Source organism: Rhinoderma darwinii (genome assembly GCF_050947455.1).
Source record: "Rhinoderma darwinii isolate aRhiDar2 chromosome 5 unlocalized genomic scaffold, aRhiDar2.hap1 SUPER_5_unloc_49, whole genome shotgun sequence".
NCBI classification, from domain to species: domain Eukaryota; kingdom Metazoa; phylum Chordata; class Amphibia; order Anura; family Rhinodermatidae; genus Rhinoderma; species Rhinoderma darwinii.
This window is the reverse complement of record NW_027461808.1, coordinates 279,748-300,374: the sequence shown is the minus strand read 5'-3', so window position 1 is coordinate 300,374 and position 20,627 is coordinate 279,748. Positions and strand designations below refer to the sequence as shown.

Genomic DNA, 20,627 nt, shown 5'->3' with positions numbered 1-20,627 from the left:
AGCCTGGCGGCCGGCTGTTGCAGTGTTGCCCTCTCAGGCAACACTGAGTGACTGACTGAGCCTCACCGTCTTATATAAAGTTCAGACGGAACTTTGCACGTGTCATAGTGGAGCCCTCAGGATTCCAGAGCCAGCTTTCTGACATCATAATGGGGCCTCAGAGATAAAAGCCTGGGCCCAGGCAGTGTTGGTCAGTGCTGCTCAGCAGGCAGCACTGGACTGGACTGGATTACAGCTGATACAAGGTGTGAAGGAACAAGGGGTGGCTGTGGGCATGCACTTGCTGCCGCTGCCAGTGTTTATCTGCATGGCAGCAGGGCATTTGGGCGTTGCCAGGAAGGCGTTTTTATGTAGATTCCTCCTCTTTCAGCACTGCATTGTGGTGCAAGCAAAAGAAGCAAATCCTGTCTGGCTTCCTCTCCGGCCTTTATTCACCTCCCGTGTAGCTGTGAGTGTGTGAGCCTGCAGGGCCCCATGGAATTGCCTAGAAGTAGGCTGAATCGCTGCAAGGGCTGAACAGCAGTATCGGGCAGGCTCGGGCAACGCGCGGCCCGTTCGGGTTATCGCTTCTCGGCCTTTTGGCTAAGATCAAGTGTAGTATCTGTTCTTATCAGTTTAATATCTGATACGTCCCCTATCTGGGGACCATATATTAAATGGATTTTTAGAACAGGGAGATGGAAATAGAGCTTGCTCTGTCCACTCCACGCATTGACCTGGTATTGCAGTATTTCCAGGACCGGTGCACCCTTTCCTTATGTGTTGACTAAAAGTAGATTCCAAAAGTGTTTTTTGTCTTTGCTATTGTTTCTGTCTTTCTGAAGGGATCTCCCCTTTTAATCCCATTATTTCAACACCTGTTGGACAATGCATGAGTGATAATGAGCTCATTGATTAAATGCAATTAATGAATAGATTGCCACCTCTTGTTGTGTGTCGTCTGTGTTTCTGTGTTTCCGGCATTTCACATTGGAACACCTCATTCACCTTCCTTGTCTTCTCTCCGCCCTCCCTTTTAGGTAAGTTAAAGAGCTGCACCTGAGCCAGCCACTGATTGATTGATTGATTGATTGATTGATTGATTGATTGATTGATTGATTGATTGATTGATTGATTGATGCAGCACAACAGTCAAATAGTGGAGTGGAGTAGGGGAACAGCAAACAGCCAATAAAGCAGCCCGCCCGCTCGCCTGCCCGCCACAATGGACCTACCTGTGTACACTAGATGGATGTGATGGAATGTACTGTCGTCCCTACATTTCAAGAAGAAGTAAGAATTGCAGTTGCAACAAAGCCTTGCTTGCCTACAAAGAGAGCAGCAATTTGGATTTGTTACTATGTTACCTAGAAGAATAACAAACTGTGCAAGGATGGAGGTTGTAGGAGCAAGGAGAAGTTGTCTGTAAAGTTGGTGGATGCCTATTTTCCATTTTGCAGTCCCTTGTCTCCCTCTTGTGGCCTCCTGGAGGCAACTAGCTGTGCAAAAAAAAAGACAGCCTGGCGGCCGGCTGTTGCAGTGTTGCCCTCTCAGGCAACACTGAGTGACTGACTGAGCCTCACCGTCTTATATAAAGTTCAGACGGAACTTTGCACGTGTCATAGTGGAGCCCTCAGGATTCCAGAGCCAGCTTTCTGACATCATAATGGGGCCTCAGAGATAAAAGCCTGGGCCCAGGCAGTGTTGGTCAGTGCTGCTCAGCAGGCAGCACTGGACTGGATTACAGCTGATACAAGGTGTGAAGGAACAAGGGGTGGCTGTGGGCATGCACTTGCTGCCGCTGCCAGTGTTTATCTGCATGGCAGCAGGGCATTTGGGCGTTGCCAGGAAGGCGTTTTTATGTAGATTCCTCCTCTTTCAGCACTGCATTGTGGTGCAAGCAAAAGAAGCAAATCCTGTCTGGCTTCCTCTCCGGTCTTTATTCACCTCCCGTGTAGCTGTGAGTGTGTGAGCCTGCAGGGCCCCATGGAATTGCCTAGAAGTAGGCTGAGTCGCTGCAAGGGCTGAACAGCAGTATCGGGCAGGCTCGGGCAACGCGCGGCCCGTTCGGGTTATCGCTTCTCGGCCTTTTGGCTAAGATCAAGTGTAGTATCTGTTCTTATCAGTTTAATATCTGATACGTCCCCTATCTGGGGACCATATATTAAATGGATTTTTAGAACAGGGAGATGGAAATAGAGCTTGCTCTGTCCACTCCACGCATTGACCTGGTATTGCAGTATTTCCAGGACCGGTGCACCCTTTCCTTATGTGTTGACTAAAAGCAGATTCCAAAAGTGTTTTTTGTCTTTGCTATTGTTTCTGTCTTTCTGAAGGGATCTCCCCTTTTAATCCCATTATTTCAACACCTGTTGGACAATGCATGAGTGATAATGAGCTCATTGATTAAATGCAATTAATGAATAGATTGCCACCTCTTGTTGTGTGTCGTCTGTGTTTCTGTGTTTCCGGCATTTCACATTGGAACACCTCATTCACCTTCCTTGTCTTCTCTCCGCCCTCCCTTTTAGGTAAGTTAAAGAGCTGCACCTGAGCCAGCCACTGATTGATTGATTGATTGATTGATTGATTGATTGATTGATTGATTGATTGATTGATGCAGCACAACAGTCAAATAGTGGAGTGGAGTAGGGGAACAGCAAACAGCCAATAAAGCAGCCCGCCCGCTCGCCTGCCCGCCACAATGGACCTACCTGTGTACACTAGACGGATGTGATGGAATGTACTGTCGTCCCTACATTTCAAGAAGAAGTAAGAATTGCAGTTGCAACAAAGCCTTGCTTGCCTACAAAGAGAGCAGCAATTTGGATTTGTTACTATGTTACCTAGAAGAATAACAAACTGTGCAAGGATGGAGGTTGTAGGAGCAAGGAGAAGTTGTCTGTAAAGTTGGTGGATGCCTATTTTCCATTTTGCAGTCCCTTGTCTCCCTCTTGTGGCCTCCTGGAGGCAACTAGCTGTGCAAAAAAAAGACAGCCTGGCGGCCGGCTGTTGCAGTGTTGCCCTCTCAGGCAACACTGAGTGACTGACTGAGCCTCACCGTCTTATATAAAGTTCAGACGGAACTTTGCACGTGTCATAGTGGAGCCCTCAGGATTCCAGAGCCAGCTTTCTGACATCATAATGGGGCCTCAGAGATAAAAGCCTGGGCCCAGGCAGTGTTGGTCAGTGCTGCTCAGCAGGCAGCACTGGACTGGACTGGATTACAGCTGATACAAGGTGTGAAGGAACAAGGGGTGGCTGTGGGCATGCACTTGCTGCCGCTGCCAGTGTTTATCTGCATGGCAGCAGGGCATTTGGGCGTTGCCAGGAAGGCGTTTTTATGTAGATTCCTCCTCTTTCAGCACTGCATTGTGGTGCAAGCAAAAGAAGCAAATCCTGTCTGGCTTCCTCTCCGGCCTTTATTCACCTCCCGTGTAGCTGTGAGTGTGTGAGCCTGCAGGGCCCCATGGAATTGCCTAGAAGTAGGCTGAATCGCTGCAAGGGCTGAACAGCAGTATCGGGCAGGCTCGGGCAACGCGCGGCCCGTTCGGGTTATCGCTTCTCGGCCTTTTGGCTAAGATCAAGTGTAGTATCTGTTCTTATCAGTTTAATATCTGATACGTCCCCTATCTGGGGACCATATATTAAATGGATTTTTAGAACAGGGAGATGGAAATAGAGCTTGCTCTGTCCACTCCACGCATTGACCTGGTATTGCAGTATTTCCAGGACCGGTGCACCCTTTCCTTATGTGTTGACTAAAAGCAGATTCCAAAAGTGTTTTTTGTCTTTGCTATTGTTTCTGTCTTTCTGAAGGGATCTCCCCTTTTAATCCCATTATTTCAACACCTGTTGGACAATGCATGAGTGATAATGAGCTCATTGATTAAATGCAATTAATGAATAGATTGCCACCTCTTGTTGTGTGTCGTCTGTGTTTCTGTGTTTCCGGCATTTCACATTGGAACACCTCATTCACCTTCCTTGTCTTCTCTCCGCCCTCCCTTTTAGGTAAGTAAAAGAGCTGCACCTGAGCCAGCCACTGATTGATTGATTGATTGATTGATTGATTGATTGATTGATTGATTGATGCAGCACAACAGTCAAATAGTGGAGTGGAGTAGGGGAACAGCAAACAGCCAATAAAGCAGCCCGCCCGCTCGCCTGCCCGCCACAATGGACCTACCTGTGTACACTAGATGGATGTGATGGAATGTACTGTCGTCCCTACATTTCAAGAAGAAGTAAGAATTGCAGTTGCAACAAAGCCTTGCTTGCCTACAAAGAGAGCAGCAATTTGGATTTGTTACTATGTTACCTAGAAGAATAACAAACTGTGCAAGGATGGAGGTTGTAGGAGCAAGGAGAAGTTGTCTGTAAAGTTGGTGGATGCCTATTTTCCATTTTGCAGTCCCTTGTCTCCCTCTTGTGGCCTCCTGGAGGCAACTAGCTGTGCAAAAAAAAGACAGCCTGGCGGCCGGCTGTTGCAGTGTTGCCCTCTCAGGCAACACTGAGTGACTGACTGAGCCTCACCGTCTTATATAAAGTTCAGACGGAACTTTGCACGTGTCATAGTGGAGCCCTCAGGATTCCAGAGCCAGCTTTCTGACATCATAATGGGGCCTCAGAGATAAAAGCCTGGGCCCAGGCAGTGTTGGTCAGTGCTGCTCAGCAGGCAGCACTGGACTGGACTGGATTACAGCTGATACAAGGTGTGAAGGAACAAGGGGTGGCTGTGGGCATGCACTTGCTGCCGCTGCCAGTGTTTATCTGCATGGCAGCAGGGCATTTGGGCGTTGCCAGGAAGGCGTTTTTATGTAGATTCCTCCTCTTTCAGCACTGCATTGTGGTGCAAGCAAAAGAAGCAAATCCTGTCTGGCTTCCTCTCCGGCCTTTATTCACCTCCCGTGTAGCTGTGAGTGTGTGAGCCTGCAGGGCCCCATGGAATTGCCTAGAAGTAGGCTGAATCGCTGCAAGGGCTGAACAGCAGTATCGGGCAGGCTCGGGCAACGCGCGGCCCGTTCGGGTTATCGCTTCTCGGCCTTTTGGCTAAGATCAAGTGTAGTATCTGTTCTTATCAGTTTAATATCTGATACGTCCCCTATCTGGGGACCATATATTAAATGGATTTTTAGAACAGGGAGATGGAAATAGAGCTTGCTCTGTCCACTCCACGCATTGACCTGGTATTGCAGTATTTCCAGGACCGGTGCACCCTTTCCTTATGTGTTGACTAAAAGCAGATTCCAAAAGTGTTTTTTGTCTTTGCTATTGTTTCTGTCTTTCTGAAGGGATCTCCCCTTTTAATCCCATTATTTCAACACCTGTTGGACAATGCATGAGTGATAATGAGCTCATTGATTAAATGCAATTAATGAATAGATTGCCACCTCTTGTTGTGTGTCGTCTGTGTTTCTGTGTTTCCGGCATTTCACATTGGAACACCTCATTCACCTTCCTTGTCTTCTCTCCGCCCTCCCTTTTAGGTAAGTTAAAGAGCTGCACCTGAGCCAGCCACTGATTGATTGATTGATTGATTGATTGATTGATTGATTGATGCAGCACAACAGTCAAATAGTGGAGTGGAGTAGGGGAACAGCAAACAGCCAATAAAGCAGCCCGCCCGCTCGCCTGCCCGCCACAATGGACCTACCTGTGTACACTAGATGGATGTGATGGAATGTACTGTCGTCCCTACATTTCAAGAAGAAGTAAGAATTGCAGTTGCAACAAAGCCTTGCTTGCCTACAAAGAGAGCAGCAATTTGGATTTGTTACTATGTTACCTAGAAGAATAACAAACTGTGCAAGGATGGAGGTTGTAGGAGCAAGGAGAAGTTGTCTGTAAAGTTGGTGGATGCCTATTTTCCATTTTGCAGTCCCTTGTCTCCCTCTTGTGGCCTCCTGGAGGCAACTAGCTGTGCAAAAAAAAGACAGCCTGGCGGCCGGCTGTTGCAGTGTTGCCCTCTCAGGCAACACTGAGTGACTGACTGAGCCTCACCGTCTTATATAAAGTTCAGACGGAACTTTGCACGTGTCATAGTGGAGCCCTCAGGATTCCAGAGCCAGCTTTCTGACATCATAATGGGGCCTCAGAGATAAAAGCCTGGGCCCAGGCAGTGTTGGTCAGTGCTGCTCAGCAGGCAGCACTGGACTGGACTGGATTACAGCTGATACAAGGTGTGAAGGAACAAGGGGTGGCTGTGGGCATGCACTTGCTGCCGCTGCCAGTGTTTATCTGCATGGCAGCAGGGCATTTGGGCGTTGCCAGGAAGGCGTTTTTATGTAGATTCCTCCTCTTTCAGCACTGCATTGTGGTGCAAGCAAAAGAAGCAAATCCTGTCTGGCTTCCTCTCCGGCCTTTATTCACCTCCCGTGTAGCTGTGAGTGTGTGAGCCTGCAGGGCCCCATGGAATTGCCTAGAAGTAGGCTGAATCGCTGCAAGGGCTGAACAGCAGTATCGGGCAGGCTCGGGCAACGCGCGGCCCGTTCGGGTTATCGCTTCTCGGCCTTTTGGCTAAGATCAAGTGTAGTATCTGTTCTTATCAGTTTAATATCTGATACGTCCCCTATCTGGGGACCATATATTAAATGGATTTTTAGAACAGGGAGATGGAAATAGAGCTTGCTCTGTCCACTCCACGCATTGACCTGGTATTGCAGTATTTCCAGGACCGGTGCACCCTTTCCTTATGTGTTGACTAAAAGCAGATTCCAAAAGTGTTTTTTGTCTTTGCTATTGTTTCTGTCTTTCTGAAGGGATCTCCCCTTTTAATCCCATTATTTCAACACCTGTTGGACAATGCATGAGTGATAATGAGCTCATTGATTAAATGCAATTAATGAATAGATTGCCACCTCTTGTTGTGTGTCGTCTGTGTTTCTGTGTTTCCGGCATTTCACATTGGAACACCTCATTCACCTTCCTTGTCTTCTCTCCGCCCTCCCTTTTAGGTAAGTTAAAGAGCTGCACCTGAGCCAGCCACTGATTGATTGATTGATTGATTGATTGATTGATTGATTGATTGATTGATTGATGCAGCACAACAGTCAAATAGTGGAGTGGAGTAGGGGAACAGCAAACAGCCAATAAAGCAGCCCGCCCGCTCGCCTGCCCGCCACAATGGACCTACCTGTGTACACTAGATGGATGTGATGGAATGTACTGTCGTCCCTACATTTCAAGAAGAAGTAAGAATTGCAGTTGCAACGAAGCCTTGCTTGCCTACAAAGAGAGCAGCAATTTGGATTTGTTACTATGTTACCTAGAAGAATAACAAACTGTGCAAGGATGGAGGTTGTAGGAGCAAGGAGAAGTTGTCTGTAAAGTTGGTGGATGCCTATTTTCCATTTTGCAGTCCCTTGTCTCCCTCTTGTGGCCTCCTGGAGGCAACTAGCTGTGCAAAAAAAAGACAGCCTGGCGGCCGGCTGTTGCAGTGTTGCCCTCTCAGGCAACACTGAGTGACTGACTGAGCCTCACCGTCTTATATAAAGTTCAGACGGAACTTTGCACGTGTCATAGTGGAGCCCTCACGATTCCAGAGCCAGCTTTCTGACATCATAATGGGGCCTCAGAGATAAAAGCCTGGGCCCAGGCAGTGTTGGTCAGTGCTGCTCAGCAGGCAGCACTGGACTGGACTGGATTACAGCTGATACAAGGTGTGAAGGAACAAGGGGTGGCTGTGGGCATGCACTTGCTGCCGCTGCCAGTGTTTATCTGCATGGCAGCAGGGCATTTGGGCGTTGCCAGGAAGGCGTTTTTATGTAGATTCCTCCTCTTTCAGCACTGCATTGTGGTGCAAGCAAAAGAAGCAAATCCTGTCTGGCTTCCTCTCCGGCCTTTATTCACCTCCCGTGTAGCTGTGAGTGTGTGAGCCTGCAGGGCCCCATGGAATTGCCTAGAAGTAGGCTGAATCGCTGCAAGGGCTGAACAGCAGTATCGGGCAGGCTCGGGCAACGCGCGGCCCGTTCGGGTTATCGCTTCTCGGCCTTTTGGCTAAGATCAAGTGTAGTATCTGTTCTTATCAGTTTAATATCTGATACGTCCCCTATCTGGGGACCATATATTAAATGGATTTTTAGAACAGGGAGATGGAAATAGAGCTTGCTCTGTCCACTCCACGCATTGACCTGGTATTGCAGTATTTCCAGGACCGGTGCACCCTTTCCTTATGTGTTGACTAAAAGCAGATTCCAAAAGTGTTTTTTGTCTTTGCTATTGTTTCTGTCTTTCTGAAGGGATCTCCCCTTTTAATCCCATTATTTCAACACCTGTTGGACAATGCATGAGTGATAATGAGCTCATTGATTAAATGCAATTAATGAATAGATTGCCACCTCTTGTTGTGTGTCGTCTGTGTTTCTGTGTTTCCGGCATTTCACATTGGAACACCTCATTCACCTTCCTTGTCTTCTCTCCGCCCTCCCTTTTAGGTAAGTTAAAGAGCTGCACCTGAGCCAGCCACTGATTGATTGATTGATTGATTGATTGATTGATTGATTGATTGATTGATGCAGCACAACAGTCAAATAGTGGAGTGGAGTAGGGGAACAGCAAACAGCCAATAAAGCAGCCCGCCCGCTCGCCTGCCCGCCACAATGGACCTACCTGTGTACACTAGATGGATGTGATGGAATGTACTGTCGTCCCTACATTTCAAGAAGAAGTAAGAATTGCAGTTGCAACAAAGCCTTGCTTGCCTACAAAGAGAGCAGCAATTTGGATTTGTTACTATGTTACCTAGAAGAATAACAAACTGTGCAAGGATGGAGGTTGTAGGAGCAAGGAGAAGTTGTCTGTAAAGTTGGTGGATGCCTATTTTCCATTTTGCAGTCCCTTGTCTCCCTCTTGTGGCCTCCTGGAGGCAACTAGCTGTGCAAAAAAAAGACAGCCTGGCGGCCGGCTGTTGCAGTGATGCCCTCTCAGGCAACACTGAGTGACTGACTGAGCCTCACCGTCTTATATAAAGTTCAGACGGAACTTTGCACGTGTCATAGTGGAGCCCTCAGGATTCCAGAGCCAGCTTTCTGACATCATAATGGGGCCTCAGAGATAAAAGCCTGGGCCCAGGCAGTGTTGGTCAGTGCTGCTCAGCAGGCAGCACTGGACTGGATTACAGCTGATACAAGGTGTGAAGGAACAAGGGGTGGCTGTGGGCATGCACTTGCTGCCGCTGCCAGTGTTTATCTGCATGGCAGCAGGGCATTTGGGCGTTGCCAGGAAGGCGTTTTTATGTAGATTCCTCCTCTTTCAGCACTGCATTGTGGTGCAAGCAAAAGAAGCAAATCCTGTCTGGCTTCCTCTCCGGCCTTTATTCACCTCCCGTGTAGCTGTGAGTGTGTGAGCCTGCAGGGCCCCATGGAATTGCCTAGAAGTAGGCTGAATCGCTGCAAGGGCTGAACAGCAGTATCGGGCAGGCTCGGGCAACGCGCGGCCCGTTCGGGTTATCGCTTCTCGGCCTTTTGGCTAAGATCAAGTGTAGTATCTGTTCTTATCAGTTTAATATCTGATACGTCCCCTATCTGGGGACCATATATTAAATGGATTTTTAGAACAGGGAGATGGAAATAGAGCTTGCTCTGTCCACTCCACGCATTGACCTGGTATTGCAGTATTTCCAGGACCGGTGCACCCTTTCCTTATGTGTTGACTAAAAGCAGATTCCAAAAGTGTTTTTTGTCTTTGCTATTGTTTCTGTCTTTCTGAAGGGATCTCCCCTTTTAATCCCATTATTTCAACACCTGTTGGACAATGCATGAGTGATAATGAGCTCATTGATTAAATGCAATTAATGAATAGATTGCCACCTCTTGTTGTGTGTCGTCTGTGTTTCTGTGTTTCCGGCATTTCACATTGGAACACCTCATTCACCTTCCTTGTCTTCTCTCCGCCCTCCCTTTTAGGTAAGTTAAAGAGCTGCACCTGAGCCAGCCACTGATTGATTGATTGATTGATTGATTGATTGATTGATTGATTGATTGATTGATTGATTGATTGATGCAGCACAACAGTCAAATAGTGGAGTGGAGTAGGGGAACAGCAAACAGCCAATAAAGCAGCCCGCCCGCTCGCCTGCCCGCCACAATGGACCTACCTGTGTACACTAGATGGATGTGATGGAATGTACTGTCGTCCCTACATTTCAAGAAGAAGTAAGAATTGCAGTTGCAACAAAGCCTTGCTTGCCTACAAAGAGAGCAGCAATTTGGATTTGTTACTATGTTACCTAGAAGAATAACAAACTGTGCAAGGATGGAGGTTGTAGGAGCAAGGAGAAGTTGTCTGTAAAGTTGGTGGATGCCTATTTTCCATTTTGCAGTCCCTTGTCTCCCTCTTGTGGCCTCCTGGAGGCAACTAGCTGTGCAAAAAAAAAGACAGCCTGGCGGCCGGCTGTTGCAGTGTTGCCCTCTCAGGCAACACTGAGTGACTGACTGAGCCTCACCGTCTTATATAAAGTTCAGACGGAACTTTGCACGTGTCATAGTGGAGCCCTCAGGATTCCAGAGCCAGCTTTCTGACATCATAATGGGGCCTCAGAGATAAAAGCCTGGGCCCAGGCAGTGTTGGTCAGTGCTGCTCAGCAGGCAGCACTGGACTGGACTGGATTACAGCTGATACAAGGTGTGAAGGAACAAGGGGTGGCTGTGGGCATGCACTTGCTGCCGCTGCCAGTGTTTATCTGCATGGCAGCAGGGCATTTGGGCGTTGCCAGGAAGGCGTTTTTATGTAGATTCCTCCTCTTTCAGCACTGCATTGTGGTGCAAGCAAAAGAAGCAAATCCTGTCTGGCTTCCTCTCCGGCCTTTATTCACCTCCCGTGTAGCTGTGAGTGTGTGAGCCTGCAGGGCCCCATGGAATTGCCTAGAAGTAGGCTGAATCGCTGCAAGGGCTGAACAGCAGTATCGGGCAGGCTCGGGCAACGCGCGGCCCGTTCGGGTTATCGCTTCTCGGCCTTTTGGCTAAGATCAAGTGTAGTATCTGTTCTTATCAGTTTAATATCTGATACGTCCCCTATCTGGGGACCATATATTAAATGGATTTTTAGAACAGGGAGATGGAAATAGAGCTTGCTCTGTCCACTCCACGCATTGACCTGGTATTGCAGTATTTCCAGGACCGGTGCACCCTTTCCTTATGTGTTGACTAAAAGCAGATTCCAAAAGTGTTTTTTGTCTTTGCTATTGTTTCTGTCTTTCTGAAGGGATCTCCCCTTTTAATCCCATTATTTCAACACCTGTTGGACAATGCATGAGTGATAATGAGCTCATTGATTAAATGCAATTAATGAATAGATTGCCACCTCTTGTTGTGTGTCGTCTGTGTTTCTGTGTTTCCGGCATTTCACATTGGAACACCTCATTCACCTTCCTTGTCTTCTCTCCGCCCTCCCTTTTAGGTAAGTTAAAGAGCTGCACCTGAGCCAGCCACTGATTGATTGATTGATTGATTGATTGATTGATTGATTGATTGATTGATGCAGCACAACAGTCAAATAGTGGAGTGGAGTAGGGGAACAGCAAACAGCCAATAAAGCAGCCCGCCCGCTCGCCTGCCCGCCACAATGGACCTACCTGTGTACACTAGATGGATGTGATGGAATGTACTGTCGTCCCTACATTTCAAGAAGAAGTAAGAATTGCAGTTGCAACAAAGCCTTGCTTGCCTACAAAGAGAGCAGCAATTTGGATTTGTTACTATGTTACCTAGAAGAATAACAAACTGTGCAAGGATGGAGGTTGTAGGAGCAAGGAGAAGTTGTCTGTAAAGTTGGTGGATGCCTATTTTCCATTTTGCAGTCCCTTGTCTCCCTCTTGTGGCCTCCTGGAGGCAACAAGCTGTACAAAAAAAAGACAGCCTGGCGGCCGGCTGTTGCAGTGTTGCCCTCTCAGGCAACACTGAGTGACTGACTGAGCCTCACCGTCTTATATAAAGTTCAGACGGAACTTTGCACGTCTCATAGTGGAGCCCTCAGGATTCCAGAGCCAGCTTTCTGACATCATAATGGGGCCTCAGAGATAAAAGCCTGGGCCCAGGCAGTATTGGTCAGTGCTGCTCAGCAGGCAGCACTGGACTGGACTGGATTACAGCTGATACAAGGTGTGAAGGAACAAGGGGTGGCTGTGGGCATGCACTTGCTGCCGCTGCCAGTGTTTATCTGCATGGCAGCAGGGCATTTGGGCGTTGCCAGGAAGGCGTTTTTATGTAGATTCCTCCTCTTTCAGCACTGCATTGTGGTGCAAGCAAAAGAAGCAAATCCTGTCTGGCTTCCTCTCCGGCCTTTATTCACCTCCCGTGTAGCTGTGAGTGTGTGAGCCTGCAGGGCCCCATGGAATTGCCTAGAAGTAGGCTGAATCGCTGCAAGGGCTGAACAGCAGTATCGGGCAGGCTCGGGCAACGCGCGGCCCGTTCGGGTTATCGCTTCTCGGCCTTTTGGCTAAGATCAAGTGTAGTATCTGTTCTTATCAGTTTAATATCTGATACGTCCCCTATCTGGGGACCATATATTAAATGGATTTTTAGAACAGGGAGATGGAAATAGAGCTTGCTCTGTCCACTCCACGCATTGACCTGGTATTGCAGTATTTCCAGGACCGGTGCACCCTTTCCTTATGTGTTGACTAAAAGCAGATTCCAAAAGTGTTTTTTGTCTTTGCTATTGTTTCTGTCTTTCTGAAGGGATCTCCCCTTTTAATCCCATTATTTCAACACCTGTTGGACAATGCATGAGTGATAATGAGCTCATTGATTAAATGCAATTAATGAATAGATTGCCACCTCTTGTTGTGTGTCGTCTGTGTTTCTGTGTTTCCGGCATTTCACATTGGAACACCTCATTCACCTTCCTTGTCTTCTCTCCGCCCTCCCTTTTAGGTAAGTTAAAGAGCTGCACCTGAGCCAGCCACTGATTGATTGATTGATTGATTGATTGATTGATTGATTGATTGATTGATTGATTGATTGATTGATGCAGCACAACAGTCAAATAGTGGAGTGGAGTAGGGGAACAGCAAACAGCCAATAAAGCAGCCCGCCCGCTCGCCTGCCCGCCACAATGGACCTACCTGTGTACACTAGATGGATGTGATGGAATGTACTGTCGTCCCTACATTTCAAGAAGAAGTAAGAATTGCAGTTGCAACAAAGCCTTGCTTGCCTACAAAGAGAGCAGCAATTTGGATTTGTTACTATGTTACCTAGAAGAATAACAAACTGTGCAAGGATGGAGGTTGTAGGAGCAAGGAGAAGTTGTCTGTAAAGTTGGTGGATGCCTATTTTCCATTTTGCAGTCCCTTGTCTCCCTCTTGTGGCCTCCTGGAGGCAACAAGCTGTACAAAAAAAAGACAGCCTGGCGGCCGGCTGTTGCAGTGTTGCCCTCTCAGGCAACACTGAGTGACTGACTGAGCCTCACCGTCTTATATAAAGTTCAGACGGAACTTTGCACGTCTCATAGTGGAGCCCTCAGGATTCCAGAGCCAGCTTTCTGACATCATAATGGGGCCTCAGAGATAAAAGCCTGGGCCCAGGCAGTATTGGTCAGTGCTGCTCAGCAGGCAGCACTGGACTGGACTGGATTACAGCTGATACAAGGTGTGAAGGAACAAGGGGTGGCTGTGGGCATGCACTTGCTGCCGCTGCCAGTGTTTATCTGCATGGCAGCAGGGCATTTGGGCGTTGCCAGGAAGGCGTTTTTATGTAGATTCCTCCTCTTTCAGCACTGCATTGTGGTGCAAGCAAAAGAAGCAAATCCTGTCTGGCTTCCTCTCCGGCCTTTATTCACCTCCCGTGTAGCTGTGAGTGTGTGAGCCTGCAGGGCCCCATGGAATTGCCTAGAAGTAGGCTGAATCGCTGCAAGGGCTGAACAGCAGTATCGGGCAGGCTCGGGCAACGCGCGGCCCGTTCGGGTTATCGCTTCTCGGCCTTTTGGCTAAGATCAAGTGTAGTATCTGTTCTTATCAGTTTAATATCTGATACGTCCCCTATCTGGGGACCATATATTAAATGGATTTTTAGAACAGGGAGATGGAAATAGAGCTTGCTCTGTCCACTCCACGCATTGACCTGGTATTGCAGTATTTCCAGGACCGGTGCACCCTTTCCTTATGTGTTGACTAAAAGCAGATTCCAAAAGTGTTTTTTGTCTTTGCTATTGTTTCTGTCTTTCTGAAGGGATCTCCCCTTTTAATCCCATTATTTCAACACCTGTTGGACAATGCATGAGTGATAATGAGCTCATTGATTAAATGCAATTAATGAATAGATTGCCACCTCTTGTTGTGTGTCGTCTGTGTTTCTGTGTTTCCGGCATTTCACATTGGAACACCTCATTCACCTTCCTTGTCTTCTCTCCGCCCTCCCTTTTAGGTAAGTTAAAGAGCTGCACCTGAGCCAGCCACTGATTGATTGATTGATTGATTGATTGATTGATTGATTGATTGATTGATTGATTGATGCAGCACAACAGTCAAATAGTGGAGTGGAGTAGGGGAACAGCAAACAGCCAATAAAGCAGCCCGCCCGCTCGCCTGCCCGCCACAATGGACCTACCTGTGTACACTAGATGGATGTGATGGAATGTACTGTCGTCCCTACATTTCAAGAAGAAGTAAGAATTGCAGTTGCAACAAAGCCTTGCTTGCCTACAAAGAGAGCAGCAATTTGGATTTGTTACTATGTTACCTAGAAGAATAACAAACTGTGCAAGGATGGAGGTTGTAGGAGCAAGGAGAAGTTGTCTGTAAAGTTGGTGGATGCCTATTTTCCATTTTGCAGTCCCTTGTCTCCCTCTTGTGGCCTCCTGGAGGCAACTAGCTGTGCAAAAAAAAGACAGCCTGGCGGCCGGCTGTTGCAGTGTTGCCCTCTCAGGCAACACTGAGTGACTGACTGAGCCTCACCGTCTTATATAAAGTTCAGACGGAACTTTGCACGTGTCATAGTGGAGCCCTCAGGATTCCAGAGCCAGCTTTCTGACATCATAATGGGGCCTCAGAGATAAAAGCCTGGGCCCAGGCAGTGTTGGTCAGTGCTGCTCAGCAGGCAGCACTGGACTGGACTGGATTACAGCTGATACAAGGTGTGAAGGAACAAGGGGTGGCTGTGGGCATGCACTTGCTGCCGCTGCCAGTGTTTATCTGCATGGCAGCAGGGCATTTGGGCGTTGCCAGGAAGGCGTTTTTATGTAGATTCCTCCTCTTTCAGCACTGCATTGTGGTGCAAGCAAAAGAAGCAAATCCTGTCTGGCTTCCTCTCCGGCCTTTATTCACCTCCCGTGTAGCTGTGAGTGTGTGAGCCTGCAGGGCCCCATGGAATTGCCTAGAAGTAGGCTGAATCGCTGCAAGGGCTGAACAGCAGTATCGGGCAGGCTCGGGCAACGCGCGGCCCGTTCGGGTTATCGCTTCTCGGCCTTTTGGCTAAGATCAAGTGTAGTATCTGTTCTTATCAGTTTAATATCTGATACGTCCCCTATCTGGGGACCATATATTAAATGGATTTTTAGAACAGGGAGATGGAAATAGAGCTTGCTCTGTCCACTCCACGCATTGACCTGGTATTGCAGTATTTCCAGGACCGGTGCACCCTTTCCTTATGTGTTGACTAAAAGCAGATTCCAAAAGTGTTTTTTGTCTTTGCTATTGTTTCTGTCTTTCTGAAGGGATCTCCCCTTTTAATCCCATTATTTCAACACCTGTTGGACAATGCATGAGTGATAATGAGCTCATTGATTAAATGCAATTAATGAATAGATTGCCACCTCTTGTTGTGTGTCGTCTGTGTTTCTGTGTTTCCGGCATTTCACATTGGAACACCTCATTCACCTTCCTTGTCTTCTCTCCGCCCTCCCTTTTAGGTAAGTTAAAGAGCTGCACCTGAGCCAGCCACTGATTGATTGATTGATTGATTGATTGATTGATTGATTGATTGATTGATTGATTGATTGATTGATTGATTGATGCAGCACAACAGTCAAATAGTGGAGTGGAGTAGGGGAACAGCAAACAGCCAATAAAGCAGCCCGCCCGCCACAATGGACCTACCTGTGTACACTAGATGGATGTGATGGAATGTACTGTCGTCCCTACATTTCAAGAAGAAGTAAGAATTGCAGTTGCAACAAAGCCTTGCTTGCCTACAAAGAGAGCAGCAATTTGGATTTGTTACTATGTTACCTAGAAGAATAACAAACTGTGCAAGGATGGAGGTTGTAGGAGCAAGGAGAAGTTGTCTGTAAAGTTGGTGGATGCCTATTTTCCATTTTGCAGTCCCTTGTCTCCCTCTTGTGGCCTCCTGGAGGCAACAAGCTGTACAAAAAAAAGACAGCCTGGCGGCCGGCTGTTGCAGTGTTGCCCTCTCAGGCAACACTGAGTGACTGACTGAGCCTCACCGTCTTATATAAAGTTCAGACGGAACTTTGCACGTCTCATAGTGGAGCCCTCAGGATTCCAGAGCCAGCTTTCTGACATCATAATGGGGCCTCAGAGATAAAAGCCTGGGCCCAGGCAGTATTGGTCAGTGCTGCTCAGCAGGCAGCACTGGACTGGACTGGATTACAGCTGATACAAGGTGTGAAGGAACAAGGGGTGGCTGTGGGCATGCACTTGCTGCCGCTGCCAGTGTTTATCTGCATGGCAGCAGGGCATTTGGGCGTTGCCAGGAAGGCGTTTTTATGTAGATTCCTCCTCTTTCAGCACTGCATTGTGGTGCAAGCAAAAGAAGCAAATCCTGTCTGGCTTCCTCTCCGGCCTTTATTCACCTCCCGTGTAGCTGTGAGTGTGTGAGCCTGCAGGGCCCCATGGAATTGCCTAGAAGTAGGCTGAATCGCTGCAAGGGCTGAACAGCAGTATCGGGCAGGCTCGGGCAACGCGCGGCCCGTTCGGGTTATCGCTTCTCGGCCTTTTGGCTAAGATCAAGTGTAGTATCTGTTCTTATCAGTTTAATATCTGATACGTCCCCTATCTGGGGACCATATATTAAATGGATTTTTAGAACAGGGAGATGGAAATAGAGCTTGCTCTGTCCACTCCACGCATTGACCTGGTATTGCAGTATTTCCAGGACCGGTGCACCCTTTCCTTATGTGTTGACTAAAAGCAGATTCCAAAAGTGTTTTTTGTCTTTGCTATTGTTTCTGTCTTTCTGAAGGGATCTCCCCTTTTAATCCCATTATTTCAACACCTGTTGGACAATGCATGAGTGATAATGAGCTCATTGATTAAATGCAATTAATGAATAGATTGCCACCTCTTGTTGTGTGTCGTCTGTGTTTCTGTGTTTCCGGCATTTCACATTGGAACACCTCATTCACCTTCCTTGTCTTCTCTCCGCCCTCCCTTTTAGGTAAGTTAAAGAGCTGCACCTGAGCCAGCCACTGATTGATTGATTGATTGATTGATTGATTGATTGATTGATTGATGCAGCACAACAGTCAAATAGTGGAGTGGAGTAGGGGAACAGCAAACAGCCAATAAAGCAGCCCGCCCGCTCGCCTGCCCGCCACAATGGACCTACCTGTGTACACTAGATGGATGTGATGGAATGTACTGTCGTCCCTACATTTCAAGAAGAAGTAAGAATTGCAGTTGCAACAAAGCCTTGCTTGCCTACAAAGAGAGCAGCAATTTGGATTTGTTACTATGTTACCTAGAAGAATAACAAACTGTGCAAGGATGGAGGTTGTAGGAGCAAGGAGAAGTTGTCTGTAAAGTTGGTGGATGCCTATTTTCCATTTTGCAGTCCCTTGTCTCCCTCTTGTGGCCTCCTGGAGGCAACTAGCTGTGCAAAAAAAAGACAGCCTGGCGGCCGGCTGTTGCAGTGTTGCCCTCTCAGGCAACACTGAGTGACTGACTGAGCCTCACCGTCTTATATAAAGTTCAGACGGAACTTTGCACGTGTCATAGTGGAGCCCTCAGGATTCCAGAGCCAGCTTTCTGACATCATAATGGGGCCTCAGAGATAAAAGCCTGGGCCCAGGCAGTGTTGGTCAGTGCTGCTCAGCAGGCAGCACTGGACTGGACTGGATTACAGCTGATACAAGGTGTGAAGGAACAAGGGGTGGCTGTGGGCATGCACTTGCTGCCGCTGCCAGTGTTTATCTGCATGGCAGCAGGGCATTTGGGCGTTGCCAGGAAGGCGTTTTTATGTAGATTCCTCCTCTTTCAGCACTGCATTGTGGTGCAAGCAAAAGAAGCAAATCCTGTCTGGCTTCCTCTCCGGCCTTTATTCACCTCCCGTGTAGCTGTGAGTGTGTGAGCCTGCAGGGCCCCATGGAATTGCCTAGAAGTAGGCTGAATCGCTGCAAGGGCTGAACAGCAGTATCGGGCAGGCTCGGGCAACGCGCGGCCCGTTCGGGTTATCGCTTCTCGGCCTTTTGGCTAAGATCAAGTGTAGTATCTGTTCTTATCAGTTTAATATCTGATACGTCCCCTATCTGGGGACCATATATTAAATGGATTTTTAGAACAGGGAGATGGAAATAGAGCTTGCTCTGTCCACTCCACGCATTGACCTGGTATTGCAGTATTTCCAGGACCGGTGCACCCTTTCCTTATGTGTTGACTAAAAGCAGATTCCAAAAGTGTTTTTTGTCTTTGCTATTGTTTCTGTCTTTCTGAAGGGATCTCCCCTTTTAATCCCATTATTTCAACACCTGTTGGACAATGCATGAGTGATAATGAGCTCATTGATTAAATGCAATTAATGAATAGATTGCCACCTCTTGTTGTGTGTCGTCTGTGTTTCTGTGTTTCCGGCATTTCACATTGGAACACCTCATTCACCTTCCTTGTCTTCTCTCCGCCCTCCCTTTTAGGTAAGTAAAAGAGCTGCACCTGAGCCAGCCACTGATTGATTGATTGATTGATTGATTGATTGATTGATTGATGCAGCACAACAGTCAAATAGTGGAGTGGAGTAGGGGAACAGCAAACAGCCAATAAAGCAGCCCGCCCGCTCGCCTGCCCGCCACAATGGACCTACCTGTGTACACTAGATGGATGTGATGGAATGTACTGTCGTCCCTACATTTCAAGAAGAAGTAAGAATTGCAGTTGCAACAAAGCCTTGCTTGCCTACAAAGAGAGCAGCAATTTGGATTTGTTACTATGTTACCTAGAAGAATAACAAACTGTGCAAGGATGGAGGTTGTAGGAGCAAGGAGAAGTTGTCTGTAAAGTTGGTGGATGCCTATTTTCCATTTTGCAGTCCCTTGTCTCCCTCTTGTGGCCTCCTGGAGGCAACTAGCTGTGCAAAAAAAAGACAGCCTGGCGGCCGGCTGTTGCAGTGTTGCCCTCTCAGGCAACACTGAGTGACTGACTGAGCCTCACCGTCTTATATAAAGTTCAGACGGAACTTTGCACGTGTCATAGTGGAGCCCTCAGGATTCCAGAGCCAGCTTTCTGACATCATAATGGGGCCTCAGAGATAAAAGCCTGGGCCCAGGCAGTGTTGGTCAGTGCTGCTCAGCAGGCAGCACTGGACTGGACTGGATTACAGCTGATACAAGGTGTGAAGGAACAAGGGGTGGCTGTGGGCATGCACTTGCTGCCGCTGCCAGTGTTTATCTGCATGGCAGCAGGGCATTTGGGCGTTGCCAGGAAGGCGTTTTTATGTAGATTCCTCCTCTTTCAGCACTGCATTGTGGTGCAAGCAAAATAAGCAAATCCTGTCTGGCTTCCTCTCCGGCCTTTATTCACCTCCCGTGTAGCTGTGAGTGTGTGAGCCTGCAGGGCCCCATGGAATTGCCTAGAAGTAGGCTGAATCGCTGCAAGGGCTGAACAGCAGTATCGGGCAGGCTCGGGCAACGCGCGGCCCGTTCGGGTTATCGCTTCTCGGCCTTTTGGCTAAGATCAAGTGTAGTATCTGTTCTTATCAGTTTAATATCTGATACGTCCCCTATCTGGGGACCATATATTAAATGGATTTTTAGAACAGGGAGATGGAAATAGAGCTTGCTCTGTCCACTCCACGCATTGACCTGGTATTGCAGTATTTCCAGGACCGGTGCACCCTTTCCTTATGTGTTGACTAAAAGCAGATTCCAAAAGTGTTTTTTGTCTTTGCTATTGTTTCTGTCTTTCTGAAGGGATCTCCCCTTTTAATCCCATTATTTCAACACCTGTTGGACAATGCATGAGTGATAATGAGCTCATTGATTAAATGCAATTAATGAATAGATTGCCACCTCTTGTTGTGTGTCGTCTGTGTTTCTGTGTTTCCGGCATTTCACATTGGAACACCTCATTCACCTTCCTTGTCTTCTCTCCGCCCTCCCTTTTAGGTAAGTTAAAGAGCTGCACCTGAGCCAGCCACTGATTGATTGATTGATTAATTGATTGATTGATTGATTGATTGATTGATTGATTGATTGATTGATGCAGCACAACAGTCAAATAGTGGAGTGGAGTAGGGGAACAGCAAACAGCCAATAAAGCAGCCCGCCCGCTCGCCTGCCCGCCACAATGGACCTACCTGTGTACACTAGATGGATGTGATGGAATGTACTGTCGTCCCTACATTTCAAGAAGAAGTAAGAATTGCAGTTGCAACAAAGCCTTGCTTGCCTACAAAGAGAGCAGCAATTTGGATTTGTTACTATGTTACCTAGAAGAATAACAAACTGTGCAAGGATGGAGGTTGTAGGAGCAAGGAGAAGTT

General features: G+C 47.7%; 14 non-coding genes across 14 annotated transcripts; all 14 read left to right on the top strand.

Annotated features, from left to right (window-relative positions):
* Positions 1-562: 562 nt before the first annotated feature.
* On the top strand, positions 563-753 carry LOC142695939 (U2 spliceosomal RNA). Its single transcript, XR_012863951.1, has one exon. It is a non-coding gene; the product is annotated as a U2 spliceosomal RNA (small nuclear RNA).
* A 1,300-nt stretch (positions 754-2,053) lies between these two features.
* On the top strand, positions 2,054-2,244 carry LOC142695938 (U2 spliceosomal RNA). The gene has a single exon (XR_012863950.1). It is a non-coding gene; the product is annotated as a U2 spliceosomal RNA (small nuclear RNA).
* A 1,292-nt stretch (positions 2,245-3,536) lies between these two features.
* Positions 3,537-3,727, top strand: LOC142695936 (U2 spliceosomal RNA). Its single transcript, XR_012863948.1, has one exon. It is a non-coding gene; the product is annotated as a U2 spliceosomal RNA (small nuclear RNA).
* A 1,284-nt stretch (positions 3,728-5,011) lies between these two features.
* Positions 5,012-5,202, top strand: LOC142695935 (U2 spliceosomal RNA). The gene has a single exon (XR_012863947.1). It is a non-coding gene; the product is annotated as a U2 spliceosomal RNA (small nuclear RNA).
* A 1,276-nt stretch (positions 5,203-6,478) lies between these two features.
* LOC142695934 (U2 spliceosomal RNA) lies at positions 6,479-6,669 on the top strand. Its single transcript, XR_012863946.1, has one exon. It is a non-coding gene; the product is annotated as a U2 spliceosomal RNA (small nuclear RNA).
* A 1,288-nt stretch (positions 6,670-7,957) lies between these two features.
* On the top strand, positions 7,958-8,148 carry LOC142695933 (U2 spliceosomal RNA). The gene has a single exon (XR_012863945.1). It is a non-coding gene; the product is annotated as a U2 spliceosomal RNA (small nuclear RNA).
* A 1,279-nt stretch (positions 8,149-9,427) lies between these two features.
* Positions 9,428-9,618, top strand: LOC142695931 (U2 spliceosomal RNA). Its single transcript, XR_012863944.1, has one exon. It is a non-coding gene; the product is annotated as a U2 spliceosomal RNA (small nuclear RNA).
* Positions 9,619-10,919: 1,301 nt separating this feature from the next.
* LOC142695930 (U2 spliceosomal RNA) lies at positions 10,920-11,110 on the top strand. The gene has a single exon (XR_012863943.1). It is a non-coding gene; the product is annotated as a U2 spliceosomal RNA (small nuclear RNA).
* Positions 11,111-12,394: 1,284 nt separating this feature from the next.
* On the top strand, positions 12,395-12,585 carry LOC142695929 (U2 spliceosomal RNA). The gene has a single exon (XR_012863942.1). It is a non-coding gene; the product is annotated as a U2 spliceosomal RNA (small nuclear RNA).
* A 1,300-nt stretch (positions 12,586-13,885) lies between these two features.
* Positions 13,886-14,076, top strand: LOC142695928 (U2 spliceosomal RNA). Its single transcript, XR_012863941.1, has one exon. It is a non-coding gene; the product is annotated as a U2 spliceosomal RNA (small nuclear RNA).
* Positions 14,077-15,368: 1,292 nt separating this feature from the next.
* On the top strand, positions 15,369-15,559 carry LOC142695927 (U2 spliceosomal RNA). The gene has a single exon (XR_012863940.1). It is a non-coding gene; the product is annotated as a U2 spliceosomal RNA (small nuclear RNA).
* Positions 15,560-16,855: 1,296 nt separating this feature from the next.
* LOC142695926 (U2 spliceosomal RNA) lies at positions 16,856-17,046 on the top strand. The gene has a single exon (XR_012863939.1). It is a non-coding gene; the product is annotated as a U2 spliceosomal RNA (small nuclear RNA).
* A 1,280-nt stretch (positions 17,047-18,326) lies between these two features.
* LOC142695924 (U2 spliceosomal RNA) lies at positions 18,327-18,517 on the top strand. The gene has a single exon (XR_012863937.1). It is a non-coding gene; the product is annotated as a U2 spliceosomal RNA (small nuclear RNA).
* Positions 18,518-19,793: 1,276 nt separating this feature from the next.
* LOC142695923 (U2 spliceosomal RNA) lies at positions 19,794-19,984 on the top strand. Its single transcript, XR_012863936.1, has one exon. It is a non-coding gene; the product is annotated as a U2 spliceosomal RNA (small nuclear RNA).
* The last annotated feature ends 643 nt before the right edge of the window (positions 19,985-20,627 follow it).